Source organism: Bactrocera latifrons, unplaced genomic scaffold (assembly GCF_001853355.1).
Source record: "Bactrocera latifrons isolate USDA-ARS-PBARC rearing strain unplaced genomic scaffold, ASM185335v1 scaffold_612, whole genome shotgun sequence".
NCBI lineage: Eukaryota > Metazoa > Arthropoda > Insecta > Diptera > Tephritidae > Bactrocera > Bactrocera latifrons.
Window position 1 is genome coordinate 7347 of NW_017537282.1, and position 6641 is coordinate 13987.

Here is a 6641-nt window from a genome sequence, read left to right on the forward strand (position 1 = left end):
ACCGTTATGTGAACAAAACTATAATACTCTCTTTAGCAACTTTGTTGCGAGAGTATAACTAGATGTGAAACAATTAGTACCCTAAAAGTGCATTACGGAAATGACACGTAACGCCAATAAAGGAGCGTTTTCACGTTCGGCTGTGTGTCGCCTCGTTTGACTACTTCTAAATTTTATGTGTTTTTTTTTTTTTGTTTGGAATTGGTCAGCTCTTATTCGGTAACGGGGATTGAACTTTGCAGCAATACAGTGTTAGAAAGCGTAGTGGTTGGTTTAGGCGATGGGATGCAGCTGGCAGCTGTATACAATTTAATTCAAGCGACACTTTCGACAATAAAAAGTTGAAATGGTGTGAGTGAGATGCCTTAGGGAATGGTTACTATGAAAAGGAAAAGTAGTGGGCACTTTGGCGACTTTCAGATGATATGGGTGACTTATACCAACATTGTTGTCTGAATGATAAAAATTTCAAATTGAAATATTTCAGTATTATCATTTTATTAGACAGAGTCGTTCCTTCAACAAAATTCAACCAAAAACTATCATCCACTCATACATGTGAGGGGAGAAAACCAAAACAAGTAGTCTCTACGACACAGTCATAGAGGTTTTTCAGAATGCAGTTGAAGGAGAAGAAAGTTTGGAGCTGTCCTTCTTCGAAGTCCTTTAGCTTCCGTCAGCTATTAGAGGAAATTTCTTAACAAATGTTCATGCGTTAAATTGTCATTAAGTGCTATGTTGGTATAGTTCGTAGAGCATCGGAGATACTGATGAGGGACACTCTTAGGATGAATTCAAGCTTCTGATCGGTTCTAAGGCGTAGACCTTCTTTCTCTTTCCTCAATACTTGGCAGGCTTTTACCTTATCAACAGGTTGAAGACATGAGCCTCCAAATAAGGATATTATACCAAACTTTCAAATGTGTTGTAATTGGCAGTTATGTATATTACTTAGGGTGTCCGTTATTTACCAAATTGATTATTTTTGACGAGACGCCCCCTAAACTTTTAGTTATCCATCTAAAATAAATATCACACCGTAAAAAGCTCTTAATTTTCATAATAAACCTTGCCCTAACACGATATATTTCCCATTTAAATAACATGGGGTTTTGCCACTTTTTACAAATTTTTTTTTTTTTCTCTGGAACCTTCTCGTTTGTAGGAATAAAAAGTCTTATTCTTGTATAGAATTGAATGCTCTACAAATAAAGTCTGGCTAATTTTGAAACATACTCACTCCTTGAAAATTTATTCAAGGGTAAAGTTAACTTTTGGGTAATTTCCGGAATTTTTACGGCAAATTGAATTTTTTTTTTTGTAAAATTCCTACAAACGAGAAAGGTCGGGAGAAAAAAAAATTTTCGTAAAAAGTGACAAAATCCCATGTTAATTAAATGGGAAATGTATCGTGTTTAGGGCAAGGTTTATTATGAAAATTAAGGGCCTTTTATGGTGTGATATTTTTTTAGATCGAAAACTAAAAGTTTAGGGGGCGTCTCGTCAAAAATAACGGACACCCTAATATACATATAAGTTTATATACATTCATACATACAAACACACCTTATTTTATATATGAATACAGTTGAACTACCATTTATAACATTTATGTTGCATGCCTCATTGCACACACATTAAATACGAATACAAATGCGTAATAATATCCTGTCGATGGCTTCAAAAGCGAAATAGCACAACGGCGACAACACGACGATGATGGAAAAGTTTTCAAATTAAGTGTGTGAGTAAAATTTTCATTTCAATTTTGCTACTTTTATTTTTGTAATGGTTTCATTGAGGAATTTTATGAGAAAAATTTCCTTTTTGCTTCTGGGGCCAAGCCACTGCTGTCGGTCTATGTATTTATGCCTGCATTATGTGAAAGCAATCGAACAAGGTCGCTGGGCGAGTGAAGAAGTCAGGATAGTAGGTGTAATTGATTGAAGAATAAAAATAAATATATATTTTTAAATGAAATGTGGCAGCACTGGTCTTGGTATAATAAAATTTATTATCTGTCATCATTGCAGTTTTCTGTAAGGAACTCTTCGTCAATGATACTCTAAGGCTACTGGAAGCAATTCTTCATAACCTCTATTGTAGTTCTTTTGAAAGTAGGGAAAATATGAGTTGTAAAAAATCTTAACCATCATTTTGTCCATGTTTAAACTATGCATTCAGGTGATTTCCTAATAGCCCTTAACTTCCCAGGCTGTTGTTGTTTATACGAAGCTGCCGATTTGACAGTCCTTGGGTGGATAAAAATCCGGAACTGTTCTTGTTATGTAGGCCCGACGATCTTCGGATTATAGATAGATAGGATTCTCAAGATTTTGTTGTTGCAGCATTAGAAAAAATACCTGAAAAAATGTGGAGAAATGCCGCCGAGTTGAGAATTCGAGACTGTTTCGATTACGTAGACCCGTAGATGATATTCCCAAGATTAAGGATAGCTCTGTGTATTCTAAAAAACAACAAAATATATGTACCTAGATTTGACATCTTAGACTACATTGGAGTGTGTTGCTCTGATTTTAATTATTTGATTGAGCCCGCACAAGATGGTTGTCTACCGCTTTTTAGTAGCACTTTATCGTTGAATTGGAGGAGTGGGGGATCAGAAGTGGCAAGCATGGGCTTGAGTTCGAAAGATTGCCTTTGTTTTATGATTGTTTACTTCTTACAGATTGAATTCTTGTTGCTGTGTACTGAAGAAGGAGCAGAAAAACACTGTTGTGTGCAGTGATACGTAGGATATATGGCTTATGTTAATGTATGTGTAAACGAAAAATTATTCTGATCTTTGTTTAAAAAAATTTTAGTACGAAACACAGCATATGAAATATTTGTTTATTTTTGGGTGAAAGGATAGGAGGACCATAATATATAGTTCAATGAGAAAGTTTAAAATGAATTGCAGTCGAAGTGCAATGTTATCTATAAATGATGAATGAGTATATAATAAAAATGGAGGTAATCTGTTGAGGTGGATCCGTGATTATGAATCGTTCTTGCCCATAGTGATGTGATGACAAGTGCTGTTCACGCTGGCAACATTGATTCACACCATGATATAGTCGGCTCTCTTTTGGAAGATTGGACCATGTATAATATATTTAAATTAATAATTTATTGTAACACGTTCTTCTCAACCTGAAGTAGTTTCAAATACCATTTCACTCTGGCCACGATCATCCACATTATCTGAGAAAGAAAATATGACCATATAAATTAATTTAGAACCAATCACTTATTGTTTAAAATTTTTATTTTTGAATAGTTTTTTTTCAACCTGAAGTTGTTCCAAGTACTATTTTATGATGACGCCACACAGCCACTCGTTCCGTGAGCTGCCTGCCGGCTCTGAAGATCTCAGAGAACATCTACTCACAAGGATTCTCGTCTATAATGACTGGTCTCCGCAATGATGCTTCGTTCACTAGAACTAGAACAGAAGATCTGTTCTGATCCAATAGGCGCCAATCCACCTGAATGATGTGACTCCATAGTTACTCGATCATTTTGGTGTTGGCAAACCTCTATTTGAATATCTCCGAACTTAACTTCTGGCCACAAACACTGCCTTAAGAGATGTTAGTATTACGTCGCAATTTTCACGAAAGTTTTTCCTTAGTAGCCGGCAAAAACAAAACCTAGAATAATACAGAAATAATAGAGTTTACAAAATTGGAACGATCCAGATTTATTTCAAGCTTGCTTTACAATGATCACAACTATAGAAGGCTGATGCTGGTTGGAAATTTCATATCTAATATATTTTTCCTCTATGTGAACCTGAGCAGGCCAACCCGCTGGAAAATGGAATACTTGATGTATGTTTCATATAAGGCTTTCGTTTACAGCGGAAGCGATCTCTTACGTGAAAGTGTTTGGTTTGTAAGGACAACAGATTTGTGTGATCCCATTAATACGATGACACCACCATTTATGTGGTTGCCCTTATCTAGGCAAATCTTTATATATTTGAAACGTTCGAACCAAATTTCTGAACGCAAAAATGCGTGTCTTATAAGATGTCAGCTTTTAGACGTTATTTTCATGATTAGTGTATTTTTTCTATCCCAGTTGTAGTTTAATCAGTCTAAGAGGGTTTATACCGGAGACACGCGAAGAAACGTTTAAGAAAATGAACTGTGCTCTTAAGGCTCTTATATACGAAATTCTATCGCATCCATATTATTTCTACCACCCTCCATTTACAAAGATTCCAAGTCCAACAATTTCTGAATATTGTTCCTCGGTTGTTTTTTCATTCCAATGAACTCTGTTCTAATTTGAATTCAAAAACGGTTGAATATTTTTTCTTAAAAATCTTACTCCATTTTTAAAATTATCTATTCAGGGTTGCACGCCTATAACCCGCAAAAGAAAACACAAGTTCTTCAGCGAGGAAAACAGATGCAAGGGAATATCATAACTTACATACAGTTTTTCCAATCACTGAGAGCACACCAATTTTGCATATTTACCTCATGCGTTTATTTTTTCCATTTTTTACCGTAATTTTATGAGCTTATAAAACTAAAAATATAGGGTTTGTAGATAATTTTTGCTTTTTTATTTATTCAGTATTTAAATACTCTATGAGAGTTGTGAAAGATGTGCGTGTCAAGGCTTTTGATTTTTTTCTCAAAAAGGTTTTTATCGAACAGAACGCATACATTGAAAAAAATAAATAATAACTGTATATAGTAAAGACCATGTAAGCTTTCATTATTCCATGGAGAAGTCTCTACGAATACTTTGACTTAGATTACCTGAACGCTGAGCTTAGTCTTAGTCAGTATTTTATAGTAGCTTCCATAGTCAGAAAAGTAACTGTCGGCTACCGGAAACATAGATATAACGCTTTTTAAAATCGCACAAATGGGCGTCAGCGCCTAATAATGACTTGAATACTTCTTAGTTGCTTTTTACTGAATCCTATAATTATATGGGGAATTGCTTAAGTCCAATATCTAAAAAAATTAACAAAATCCGTTCAGCCATTCTTGAGTTATAAATTGTGTAAATAACACAACTTTCTTTAATGGATATACTTATCTGTGAAGTTTTTTCATTGTTTTTGTTATTTATTTATTTATTTACTATTATTTTTTTTTTTTTGAATAAATGAAATTCTCAAATTTCGACAAGCGCCGGAAAAGAGAGTGCTTATGTGAAATCTGAACACTAAAGATATCTTTGGCACTACGGTCGGCAAATTCAGCCTCCACGAGAAAACATCCCCAGATCGATCATGTTGTGATAGACGGTAGACACGTCTCCAGTGTTTTAGATGTTCGTGCGCTCGAGGTTCTAACATCGACTCGGACCACTGCCTTGTTGTAGCTAAGATTCGCAGCCGCCTCTGTGCAGCAAAAACCGCACGCCAATAAACACAAGAAAGGTAAGACGTCGAGAAGCTGCAATCACAACAGACAACCGAACGATTTCTATTCGGCTTGCATTCCTGTTCTCTGAGAGCAGCAACAACTTGGTATAAGGGAACTGTGGGACGGCATTTGAAATTCCTTACGTACAGCTGCAACCGTAAGCATTGGTTTTCGGAAAGTGCAAAAGAACAGCTTGTATGACGAGGAGTGCTTTGGTGCAGAGGAGAGAAAACAGGCTGCCTACCTCGCAACGTTACGATCGACCACAATACGTATGGGATACGTACTGAGAGTTGAAGACGGAATCGCGACGCAGAAAAAGAAAGAGGGCGAAATTCGTGAGTGCGAAGAGCTTGATAAGCTGGCCGACAGGGGTAATGCTCGAAAGTTCTACGAAAAAATGCGGCGGCTTACAAAAGGTTTCAAGACCGGAGCATACACTTGTAGAACCCCCAAAGGTGATCTAGTGAACGATGTCCAGAGCGCACTTAAATTATGGAGGGAACACTTCTCCAGCCTGCTGAATGGCAGTAAACGCATAACGGCACGAGAAGGCGAACTTATTCGCCAATCGATGACGATGGAGCAGATGTTCCACGTTTACCCGCCTGAAGTACAACAAAACGGCGTTGGACGATGGATTGGCGGCCGAGCTATTCAAACACGGCTTCTTTGTAAAATGTGGCCAAATAAAAGCATGCCAAACGATTGTAATTTAAGTGTGCTATGCCCAATCCATAGAGAAGGAGACCCCATAATCTGCGCAAACAACCGTGGGTTAAGCCTTCTCAATATCTCATATAAGGTTCTATCAAGCACTGTGGCTTCAGACCTGGAAAGTCAACAACCGGCCAGATATTCACCATGCGCTAAATTTTGGAAAATACCCGTGAAAGGAGAATCGACACATACTAATACCGCCTCTTCGTCGATTTCCAAGCTGCTTTCAACAGCACAAAAAAGCTCCGTCAGAACCGGGAAAGACCTCTCCGAGCCGTTCAATACCAAATAAAATTTGAGATAAGGCGATTCCCTATCGAGCGCCTTCTTCAATGGAGAAAATAATTCGAGCTGCAGAATTTAAACAGGCTAATTTTATGAGGCTAAAATATGAAAATTAATCGCAAAATGTGTCGCTAAGCCTATAACTCAACAACACCTGGACCAATGTGACCAATTTTTTTTAAGTGTTCGTTGTGGTTCAAAGATTGTTTTTGTGATGAGCAAAAATCGATTAATTGC